Source organism: Calliopsis andreniformis, unplaced genomic scaffold, assembly GCF_051401765.1.
Source record: "Calliopsis andreniformis isolate RMS-2024a unplaced genomic scaffold, iyCalAndr_principal scaffold0017, whole genome shotgun sequence".
In the NCBI taxonomy this organism is placed as follows: Eukaryota; Metazoa; Arthropoda; class Insecta; order Hymenoptera; family Andrenidae; genus Calliopsis; species Calliopsis andreniformis.
Genome location: NW_027480429.1, coordinates 125,746 through 138,510, shown reverse-complemented (window position 1 = coordinate 138,510; position 12,765 = coordinate 125,746).

Here is a 12,765-nt window from a genome sequence, read left to right as displayed (position 1 = left end):
AGCAGTAAATACAATAAAAATGCAACAGTTTTTCCATCGTATAGCATGACTAATTGCAACCAGTGTGAAAGTAATGATCATTTCGGCGTTTCGGGCATCCTAGACTTAACTGTGAGGCATTACTCCACCAGATCGATTAGTTAGGGCCTAAGAAGTCAACGCCAGAAGCATAAAATGCAATATTAATACAACAGCTTTTCCATCGTATAAAACGAATAATTGCAACCGGTGTGAATGTTATGGTCATTTCTACGTTCCGGGTAAGCTAGGCTTCACTCTAGGGAGTTGCACCACCAGATCGAGTAGCTACGACCTTAGAAGTCGAAGCCAGAAGCAGTAAATAAAATAAAAATGCAACAGTTTTTCCATCGTATAGCATGACTAATTGCAACCAGTGCGATAGTAATGATCATTTCGACGTTTCGGGCATCCCAGACTTAACTCTGAGGCGTTGCTCCACCAGACCGAAGAGTTAGGGCCTTAGAAGTCAACGCCCGAAGCATAGAATACAAAATAAATAGAACAGCTTTTCCATTGTATAAAACGAATAATTGCTACCAGTGTGAAAGTTATGTTCATTTCTACGTTCCGGGCAACCTAGGCTTCACTCTAGGGCGTTGCCCCACCAGATCGAATAGTTAGGGCCTTAGAAGTCAACGCCCGAAGCATAAAATACAAAATAAATAGAACAGTTTTTCCATTGTATTAAACGAAAAATTGCTACCAGTGTGGAAGTGATGGTCATTTCTACGTTCCGGGCGACCTAGGCTTCACTCTATGGCGTTCTTCCGCCACATCGAATAGCTACGGCCTCAGAAGTCAACGCCTGAAGCATAAAATACAATAAAAATACAACAGTCTTTCCATCCTATAACAGGAATAATTGCAACCTGTGTGAAAGTGATGGTCATTTGTACGTTCCAGGCAACCTAGGCTTCACTCTAGGGCGTTGTTCCACCATATCGAATTGTTAGGGCCTAAGAGGTCAACGCCAGAAGCATAAAATACAAAATAAACAGAACAGTTTTTCCATTGTATAAAACGAATAATTGCTACCAGTGTAAAAGTTATGGTCATTTCTACGTTCCGGGCAACCTAGGCTTCACCCTAGGGCGTTGTTCCACCAGATCGAATAGTTAGGGCCTAAGAAGTGAACGCCAGAAGCATAAAATACAATATAAATACAACAGCTTTTCCATCGTAGAAAACGAATAATTGCAACCTGTGTGAAGCTTATGGTCATATCTACGTTCCGGGCAACCTAGGCTTCACTGTAGGGTGTTGCTCCACCAGATCGAATAGGTAGGGCCATAGAAGTCTACGCCCGAAGCATAAAATGCAATATATATACAACAGTTTTTCCATCGTATAAAAGGATTAATTGCAATCAGTTTGAAAGTGATGATCATTTCTACGTTCCGGGCAACCTAGGCTTCACTCTAGGGCGTTGCTCCACCAGATCGAATAGTTAGGGCCTTAGAAGTCAACGCCAGAAGCATAGAATACAATAAAGATGCAACAGTTTTTCCATCGTATATCAGGAATTATTGCAACCAGTGTGGAAGTAATGGCATATCATTGATCCGGGCAACCTAGGTTTCACTCTAGGGCTTTGCTCCACCAGATGGAATAGTTAGGGCCTTAGAAGTCAACGCCCGAAGCATGAAATGCAATAAAAATGCATCAGTTTTTCCATCGTATAAAAGGATTAATTGCAACCAGTTTGAAAGTGATGGTCATTTCTACGTTCCGGGAAACCTCGGCTTCACTCTAGGAAGTTGCTCCGCCAGATCGAATAGTTAGTGCATTAGAAGTCAACGCCAGAAGCATAAAATACAATATAAATACAACAGTTTTTCCATCGTATAAAACGAATAATTGGAACCAGTATGAAAGTTAACGTCATTTCTACTTTCCGGGCAACCTAGGCTTCACCATAGGGCGTTGTTCCACCAGATCGAATAGTTAGGGCCTAAGAAGTGAACGCCAGCAGCACAACATACAATATAAATACAACAGTTCTTCCATCTTATAAAACGAATAATTGCAACCAGTATGAAAGTTATGGTCATTTCTACGTTCCGGGCAACCCAGGCTTCACTCTATGTCGTTCTTCCACCACATCGAATAGCTACGGCCTCAGAAGTCAACGCCTGAAGCATAAAATACAATAAAAATAAAACAGTCTTTCCATCGTATAAAACGAATAATTGCAACCAGTATGAAACTTATGGTCATTTCTACGTTCCGGGCAACCTAGGCTTCACTGTATGGCGTTCTTCCACCACATCGAATAGCTGCGGCCTCAGAAGTCAACGCCTGAAGTATAAAATACAATAAAAATACAACAGTCTTTCCATCCTATAACAGGAATAATTGCAACCAGTTTGAATGTGATGGTCATTTCTACGTTCCGGGCAACCTAGGCTTCACTCTAGGGCGTTGCTCCACCAGATCGAATAGTTAGTGCCTTAGAAGTCAACGCCAGATGCATATAGTACAATATAAACACAACAGTTTCTCCATCGTATAAAACGAATAATTTCAACCAGTGTGAATGTTATGGTCATTTCTACATTCCGAGCAACCTAGGCTTCACTCTAGGGCGTTGATGCACCAGATAGAATAGGTAGGGCCATAGAAGTCTACGCCCGAAGCATAAAATACAATAAATATACAAGAGTTATTCCATCGTATATCAGGAATAATTGCAACCAGTGTGAAAGTGATGGTCATTTCTACGTTCCGGGCAACGTAGGCTTCACGCTAGGGCGTTGTTCCACCAGATCGAACACTTAGGGCCTAAGAAGGCACCGCCAGAAGCATAAAATACAATATAAATATAACAGTTTTTCCATCGTATAAAACGAATAATAGCAATCAATGTGAAAGTTATGGTCATTTCTAAGTTCCGGGCAACCTAGGCTTCACTTTATGGCGTTCTTCCACCACATCGAATAGCTGCGGCCTCAGAAGTCAACGCCTGAAGCATAAAATACAATAAAAATACAACAGTCTTTCCATCCTATAACAGGAATAGTTGCAACCCGTGTGAAAGTGATGGTCATTTGTACGTTCCAGGCAACCTAGGCTTCACTCTAGGGCGTTGTTCCACCAGATCGAATTGTTAGGGCCTAAGAAGTCAACTCCAGAAGAATAAGATACAATATAAATATAACAGTTTTTCCATCGTATAGAACGAATAATAGCAACCAGTGTGAAAGTTATGGTCATTTCTACGTTCCGGGCAACCTAGGCTTCAGTCTAGGGCGTTGCTCCACCAGATCAAACAGCTAGGACCTTGGAAGTCAACGCCCGAAGCATAAAATACAAAATAAATAGAACAGTTTTTCCATTGTATAAAACGAATAATTGCTACCAGTGTAAGAGGTATGGTCAGTTCTACGTTCCGGGCATCCTAGGCTTCACCCTAGGCCGTTGTTCCACCAGATCGAATAGTTAGGGCCTAAGAAGTGAACGCCAGAAGCATAAAATACAAAATAAACAGAACAGTTTTTCCATTGTATAAAACGAATAATTGCTACCTGTGTGAAGGTTAAGGTAATATCTACGTTCCGGGCAAACTAGGCTTCACTGTAGGGCTTTGCTCCACCAGATCAAATAGGTAGGGCCTTAGAAGTCAACGCCACAGGCATAAAATGCAATATTAATACAACAGCTTTTCCATCGTATAAAACGAATAATTGCAACCGGTGTGAATGTTATGGTCATTTCTACGTTCCGGGCAACCTAGGCTTCACTCTAGGGAGTTGCACCACCAGATCGAGTAGCTACGACCTTAGAAGTCGAAGCCAGAAGCAGTAAATAAAATAAAAATGCAACAGCTTTTCCATCGTATAGCATGACTAATTGCAACCAGTGCGATAGTGATGATCATTTCGACGTTTCTGGCATCCCAGACTTAACTCTGAGGCGTTGCTCCACCAGACCGAAGAGTTAGGGCCTTAGAAGTCAACGCCAGCAGCATAAACTACAAAATAAATACAACAGCCTTTACATCGTATAAAACGAATAACTGCTACCTGTGTGAAGGTTAAGGTCATATCTACGTTCCGGGCAAACTAGGCTTCACTGTAGGGCGTTGCTCCACCAGATCAAATAGGTAGGGCCTTAGAAGCCAACGCCACAAGCATAAAATACAATAAAGATGCAACAGTTTATCCATCGTATAACAGGAATAATTGCAACCAGTGTAAAGGTAATGGTATGTCCTACGTTCCGAGCAAGCTTGGCTTCACTCTATGGCGTTGCTCCACCAGATCGCATAGCTAGGGACTTAGAATTCAACGCCCTAAGAATAAAATACAATGTAAGTACAAGAGTTTTTCCATCGTATAAAATGAATAATTGGAAACATTTGAAAGTAATGGTCATTTCTACGTTCCAGGCATCTTGGGCGTCACTCTAGGGCGTCTCTCCACCACACCTAATAGCTACGGCCTTAGAAGCCAACGCTAGAAGCATAAAATACAATAAAAATGCAACAGTTTTTCCATCGTATAGCATGAATAATTGCAACGGGTGTGAATGTTATGGTCATTTCTACGTTCCGGGCAACCTAGGCTTGACTGTAGGGTGTTGCTCCACCAGATCGAATAGTTAGGGCCTAAGGAGTCAACGCCAGAAGCATAAAATACAATATAAATATAACAGCTTTTCCATCGTATAAAACGAATAATAGCAACCAGTGTGAAAGTTCTGGTCATTTCTACGTTCCGGGCAACCTGGGCTTCACTCTAGGGCGTTGCTCCACCAGATCGAATAGTTAGGGTCTTAGAAGTCTACGCTCAAAGCATAAAATACAAAAAAAGTAGAACAGTTTTTCCATTGTATAAAACGAATAATTGCTACCAGTGTGAAAGTTATGTCCATTTCTACGTTTCTGACAACCTAGGCTTCACTGTAGTGTGTTGCTCCACCAAATCGAATGGGTAGGCCCATGGAAGTCGACGCCCGAAGCATAAAATACAATAAATATACAATAGTTTTTCCATCGTATAACAGGAATAATTGCAACCAGTGTGAAAGTGATGGTCATTTCTACGGTCTGGGCAACCTAGGCTTCACTCTAGGGCATCGTTCCACCAGATCGAAGAGTTAGGGTTTAAGAAGGCAACGCCAGAAGCATAAAATACAATATAAATACAACAGCTTTTCCATCGTAGAAAACGAATAATTGCAACCTGTGTGAAGCTTATGGTCATATCTACGTTCCGGGCAACCTAGGCTTCACTGTATGGCGTTCTTCCACCACATCGAATAGCTGCGGCCTCAGAAGTCAAAGCCTGAAGTATAAAATACAATAAAAATACAACAGTCTTTCCATCCTATAACAGGAATAATTGCAACCAGTTTGAATGTGATGGTCATTTCTACGTTCCGGGCAACCTAGGCTTCACTCTAGGGCGTTGCTCCACCAGATCGAATAGTTAGTGCCTTAGAAGTCAACGCCAGATGCATATAGTACAATATAAACACAACAGTTTCTCCATCGTATAAAACGAATAATTTCAACCAGTGTGAATGTTATGGTCATTTCTACATTCCGAGCAACCTAGGCTTCACTCTAGGGCGTTGATCCACCAGATAGAATAGGTAGGGCCATAGAAGTCTACGCCCGAAGCATAAAATACAATAAATATACAAGAGTTATTCCATCGTATATCAGGAATAATTGCAACCAGTGTGAAAGTGATGGTCATTTCTACGTTCCGGGCAACGTAGGCTTCACGCTAGGGCGTTGTTCCACCAGATCGAACACTTAGGGCCTAAGAAGGCACCGCCAGAAGCATAAAATACAATATAAATATAACAGTTTTTCCATCGTATAAAACGAATAATAGCAATCAATGTGAAAGTTATGGTCATTTCTAAGTTCCGGGCAACCTAGGCTTCACCCTAGTGCGTTGCTCCAACAGATTGAATAGTTAGGGCCTTAGAAGTCAACGCCCGAAGCATAAAATGCAATAAAAATGCATCAGTTTTTCCATCGTATAAAAGGGTTAATTGCAACCAGTTTGAAAGTGATGGTCATTTCTACGTTCCGGCCAACCTAGGCTTCACTCTAGGGCGTTGCTCCACCAGATCGAATGGCTAGGGCCTTAGAAGTCAACGCCAGAAGCATAAAATACAATGTAAATACAACAGTTTTTCCATCGTATAAAACGAATAATTGCTACCAGTATGAAAGTTATTGTCATTTCTACGTTACGGGCAACTTAGGCTTCACTTTATGGCGTTCTTCCACCACATCGAATAGCTACGGCCTCAGAAGTCAACGCCTGAAGCATAAAATACAATAAAAATACAACAGTCTTTCCATCCTATAACAGGAATAGTTGCAACCCGTGTGAAAGTGATGGTCATTTGTACGTTCCAGGCAACCTAGGCTTCACTCTAGGGCGTTGTTCCACCAGATCGAATTGTTAGGGCCTAAGAAGTCAACTCCAGAAGAATAAGATACAATATAAATATAACAGTTTTTCCATTGTATAAAACGAATAATTGCTACCAGTGTAAGAGGTATGGTCAGTTCTACGTTCCGGGCAACCTAGGCTTCACCCTAGGCCGTTGTTCCACCAGATCGAATAGTTAGGGCCTAAGAAGTGAACGCCAGAAGCATAAAATACAAAATAAACAGAACAGTTTTTCCATTGTATAAACGAATAATTGCTACCTGTGTGAAGGTTAAGGTAATATCTACGTTCCGGGCAAACTAGGCTTCACTGTAGGGCGTTGCTCCACCAGATCAAATAGGTAGGGCCTTAGAAGTCAACGCCACAAGCATAAAATGCAATATTAATACAACAGCTTTTCCATCGTATAAAACGAATAATTGCAACCGGTGTGAATGTTATGGTCATTTCTACGTTCCGGGCAACCTAGGCTTCACTCTAGGGAGTTGCACCACCAGATCGAGTAGCTACGACCTTAGAAGTCGAAGCCAGAAGCAGTAAATAAAATAAAAATGCAACAGCTTTTCCATCGTATAGCATGACTAATTGCAACCAGTGCGATAGTAATGATCATTTCGACGTTTCGGGCATCCCAGACTTAACTCTGAGGCGTTGCTCCACCAGACCGAAGAGTTAGGGCCTTAGAAGTCAACGCCAGCAGCATAAACTACAAAATAAATACAACAGCCTTTACATCGTATAAAACGAATAACTGCTACCTGTGTGAAGGTTAAGGTCATATCTACGTTCCGGGCAAACTAGGCTTCACTGTAGGGCGTTGCTCCACCAGATCAAATAGGTAGGGCCTTAGAAGCCAACGCCACAAGCATAAAATACAATAAAGATGCAACAGTTTATCCATCGTATAACAGGAATAATTGCAACCAGTGTAAAGGTAATGGTATGTCCTACGTTCCGAGCAAGCTTGGCTTCACTCTATGGCGTTGCTCCACCAGATCGCATAGCTAGGGACTTAGAATTCAACGCCATAAGAATAAAATACAATATAAGTACAAGAGTTTTTCCATCGTATAAAATGAATAATTGGAAACATTTGAAAGTAATGGTCATTTCTACGTTCCAGACATCTTGGGCATCACTCTAGGGCGTTTCTCCACCACACCTAATAGCTACGGCCTTAGAAGCCAACGCTAGAAGCATAAAATACAATAAAAATGCAACAGTTTTTCCATCGTATAGCATGAATAATTGCAACGGGTGTGAATGTTATGGTCATTTCTACGTTCCGGGCAACCTAGGCTTGACTGTAGGGTGTTGCTCCACCAGATCGAATAGGTAGGGCCAAAGAAGTCAACGTCCGAAGCATAGAATACAAAATAAATAGAACAGCTTTTCCATTGTATAAAACGAATAATTGCTACCAGTGTGAAAGTGATGGTCATTTCTACGTTCCGGGCGACCTAGGCTTCACTCTAGTGCGTTGTACCACCAGATCGAATAGTTAGGGCCAAAGAAGTCAACGCCCGAAGCATAGAATACAAAATAAATAGAACAGCTTTTCCATTGTATAAAACGAATAATTGCTACCAGTGTGAAAGTGATGGTCATTTCTACGTTCCGGGCGACCTAGGCTTCACTCTAGTGCGTTGTACCACCAGATCGAATAGTTAGGGCCTAAGGAGTCAACGCCAGAAGCATAAATTACAATAAAAGTGCAACAGTTTTTCCAACGTATAGCATGAATAATTGCAACCGGTGTGAATGTTATGGTCATTTCTACGTTCCGGGCAACCTAGGCTTGACTGTAGGGTGTTGCTCCACCAGATCGAATAGGTAGGTCCGTAGAAGTCAACGCCCGAAGCATAAGATACATTAAATATACAAGAGCTTTTCCATCGTATAACAGGAATAGTTGCAACAAGTGTGAAAGTGATGGTCATTTCTATGTTCCGGGCAACCCAGGCTTCACTCTAGGGCGTTGTTCCACTAGATCGAAAAGTAAGGGCCTAAGAAGTCAACGCCAGAAGCATAAAATACAATATAAATATAAAAGTTTTTCCATCGTATAAAACGAATAATAGCAACCAGTGTGAAAGTTCTGGTCATTTCTACGTTCCGGGCAACCCAGGCTTGACTCTAGGGCGTTGCACCACCAGATCGAATAGTTAGGGCCTTAGAAGTCAACGCCCGAAGCATAAAATACAAAATAAATAGAACAGTTATTCCATTGTATAAAACGAATAATTGCAACCGGTATGAAAGTTGTGGTCATTTCTACTTTCCGGGCAAACTAGGCAACACCCTAGGGCGTTGCTCCAACAGATTGAATAGTTAGGGCCTTAGAAGTCAATGCCCGTAGCTAAAAATGCAATAAAAATACAACAGTCTTTCCATCATATAACCGGAATAATTGCAACCAGTTTGAAAGTGATGGTCATTTCTACGTTCCGGACAACCTCGGCTTCACTCTAGGGCGTTGCTCCACCAGATCGAATAGCTAGTGCCTTAGAAGGCAACGCCAGAAGCATAAATTACAATAAAAATGAAACAGTTTTTCCAACATATAGCATGAATAATTGCAACCGGTGTGAATGTTATGGTCATTTCTACGTTCCGGGCAACCTAGGCTTGACTGTAGGGTGTCGCTCCACCAGATCGAATAGGTAGGTCCATTGAAGTCAACGCCCGAAGCATAAAATACATTAAATATACAAGAGCTTTTCCATCGTATAACAGGAATAGTTGCAACCAGTGTGAAAGTGATGGTCATTTCTACGATCCGGGCAACCCAGGCTTGACTCTAGGGCGTTGCACCACCAGATCGAATAGTTAGGGCCTTAGAAGTCAACGCTAGAAGCATGAAATACAATATAAATGCAACAGTTTTTCCATCGTATAAAACGAATAATTGCTACCGGTGTGAAGGTTATGGTAATTTCTACGTTCCGGGCAACCTTGGTTTCACTCTATGGCGTTGCTCCACCAGATCGCATAGCTAGGGACTTAGAATTCAACGCCATAAGAATAAAATACAATATAAGTACAACAGTTTCTCCATCGTATAAAATGAATAATTGGAAACATTGTGAAAGTAATGGTCATTTCTACGTTCCAGGCAACCTAGGCGTCACTCTAGGGCGTTACTCCACCACATCTAATAGCTACGGCCTTAGAAGTCAAAGCTAGAAGCATAAAATACAATAAAAGTGCAACAGTTTTTCCATCGTACAAAACGAATAATAGCAACCAGTGTGAAAGTTCTGGTCATTTCTACGTTCCGGGCAACCTAGGCTTCACTCTAGGGCGTTGCTCCACCAGATCGAATAGTTAGGGCCTTAGAAGTCAACGCCCGAAGCGTAAAATACAAAATAAATAGAACAGTTTTTCCATTGTATAAAACGAATAATTGCTACCAGTGTGAATGTTATGTCCATTTCTACGTTACTGACAACCTAGGCTTCACTGTAGGGTATTGCTCCACCAAATCGAATAGGTATGGACTTAGAATTCAACGCCAGAAGCATAAAATACAATAAAAATACAACAGTTTTTCCACCGTATAAGAGGAATAATTGCAACCAGTGTGAAAGTAATGGTCATTTCTACGTTCCGGGCAACCTAGGCTTCACTCTAGGGCGTTGCTCCACCAGATCGAATAGCTATGGACTTAGAATTCAACGCCAGAAGCATAAAATACGATAAAAATACAACAGTTTTTCCATCGTATAAGAAGAATAATTGCAACCAGTGTGATAGTAATGGTCATTTCTACGTTCTGGGCAACCTAGGCTTCACCCTAGGGCGCTGCTCCACCAGATCGAATAGCTGCGGCCTTAGAAGACAACGCCAGAAGCATAAAATACAATATAGATACAACAGTCTTCCATTGTATAAAACGAGTAATTGCAATCAGTGTGAAAGTTATGGTCATTTCTACGTTCCGTGCAACCTAGGCTTCACTCTAGGGAGTTGCTCCACCAGATCGAATAGTTAGGTCCTTAGAAGTCAACGCCAGAAGCATAAAATACGATATAAATGCAACAGCATTTCCACCGTATTAAATGAATAATTGCAAACAGTGTGAAAGTAGAGGTCATTTCTACGTTCCGAGCAACCTAGGCTTCACTCTACGGCGATGCTCCAACATATCGAGTAGCTACGGCCTTAGAAGTCTACGACTGAAGCATAAAATACAATAAAAATACAACAGCCTTTTCATCGTATAACAGGAATAATTGCAACAAGCGTGATAGTAATGATCATTTCGTCGTTTCGGGCATCCTAGACTTATCTCTGAGGCATTGCTCCACCAGATCGAATAGCTAGGGCCTAAGAAGTCAACGCCAAAAGCATAAAATACAATATAAATACAACAGCTTTGCCATCGTATAAAATGAATAATTGCAAACAGTGCGAAAGATATGGACATTTCTACGTTCCGGGCTACCTAGGCTTCACTCTATGGCGTTCTTCCACCACATCGAATAGCAACGGCCTCAGAGGTCAACGCCAGAAGCATAAAATACAATATAAATATAACAGTTTTTCCATCGTATAAAACGAATAATAGCAACCAGTGTGAAAGTTGTGGTCATTTCTGCGTTCCGGGCAACCTAGGCTTCACTCTAGGGCGTTGTTCCACCAGATCAAACAGTTAGGGCCTTAGAAGTCAACGCCCGAAGCATAAAACACAAAATATATAGAACGGTTTTTCCATTCTATAAAACGAATAATTGCTACCAGTGTAAAAGTTATGGTCATTTCTACGTTCCGGGCAACCTATGCTTCACCCTAGGGCGTTGTTCCACCAGATCGAATAGTTAGGGCCTAAGAAGTGAACGCCAGAAGCATAAAATACAATATAAATACAACAGTCATTCCATCGTATAAAACGAATAATTGCAACCAGTATGAATCTTATGGTCATTTCTACGTTCCGGGCAACCTAGGCTTCACTATATGGCGTTCTTCCACCACATCGAATAGCTGCGGCCTCAGAAGTCAACGCCTGAAGTATAAAATACAATAAAAATACAACAGTCTTTCCATCCTAGAACAGGAATGATTGCAACCCGTGTGAAAGTGATGGTCATTTCTACGTTCCAGGCAACCTAGGCTTCCCTCTATGGCGTTGATCCACAAGCTCGAATAGTTAGGGCCTAAGAAGGCAACGCCAGGAGCATAAAATACAATATAAATATAACAGTTTTTCCATCGTCTAAAACGAATAATAGCAACCAGTGTGAAAGTTATGGTCATTTCTACGTTCCGGGCAACATAGGCTTCACTCTAGGGCGTTGCTCCACCAGATCAAACAGATAGGGCCTTAGAAGTCAACGCCCGAAGCATTAAATACAAAATAAATAGAACAGTTTTTCCTGTGTATAAAACGAATAATTGCTACCAGTGTGAAAGTTATGGTCATTGCTACGTTCCGCACAACCTAGGTTTCACTCCAGGGCGTTGCTCCACCAGATCGAATAGTTACGGCCTAAGAAGTCAACGCCAGAAGCATAAAATACGATAAAGATGCAACAGTTTTTCCATCGTACAAAACGAATAATTGCAACCAGTGTGAAAGTTATGGTCATTTCTACATTCCGAGCAACTTAGGCTTCACTCTAGGGCATTGCTCCACCAGATGGAATAGTTAGGTCCCTAGAAATCAACGCCAGAAGCATAAAATACGATATAAATACAACAGCATTTCCACCGTATTAAATGAATAATTGCAAACAGTGTGAAAGTAGTGGTCATTTCTACGTTCCGAGCAACCTAGGCTTCACTCTAGGGCGGTGCTCCAACATATCGAGTAGCTACGGCCTTAGAAGTCTACGACTGAAGCATAAAATACAATAAAAATACAACAGTCTTTTCATCGTATAACAGGAATAATTGCAACAAGCGTGATAGCAATGATCATTTCGTCGTTTCGGGCATCCTAGACTTATCTCTGAGGCACAGCTCCACCAGATCGAATAGCTAGGGCCTAAGAAGTCAACGTCAGAAGCATAAAATACAATATAAATACAACAGCTTTGCCATCGTATAAAATGAATAATTGCAAACAGTGCGAAAGATATGGACATTTCTATGTTCCGGGCAACCTAGGCTTCACTGTATGGCGTTCTTCCACCACATCGAATAGCTACGGCCTCAGAAGTCAACGCCTGAAGTATAAAATACAATAAAAATACAACAGTCTTTCCATCCTAGAACAGGAATAATTGCAACTCGTGTGAAAGTGATGGTCATTTCTACGTTCCAGGTAACCTAGGCTTCACTCTATGGCGTAGTTCCACAAGATCGAATAGTTAGGGCCTAAGAA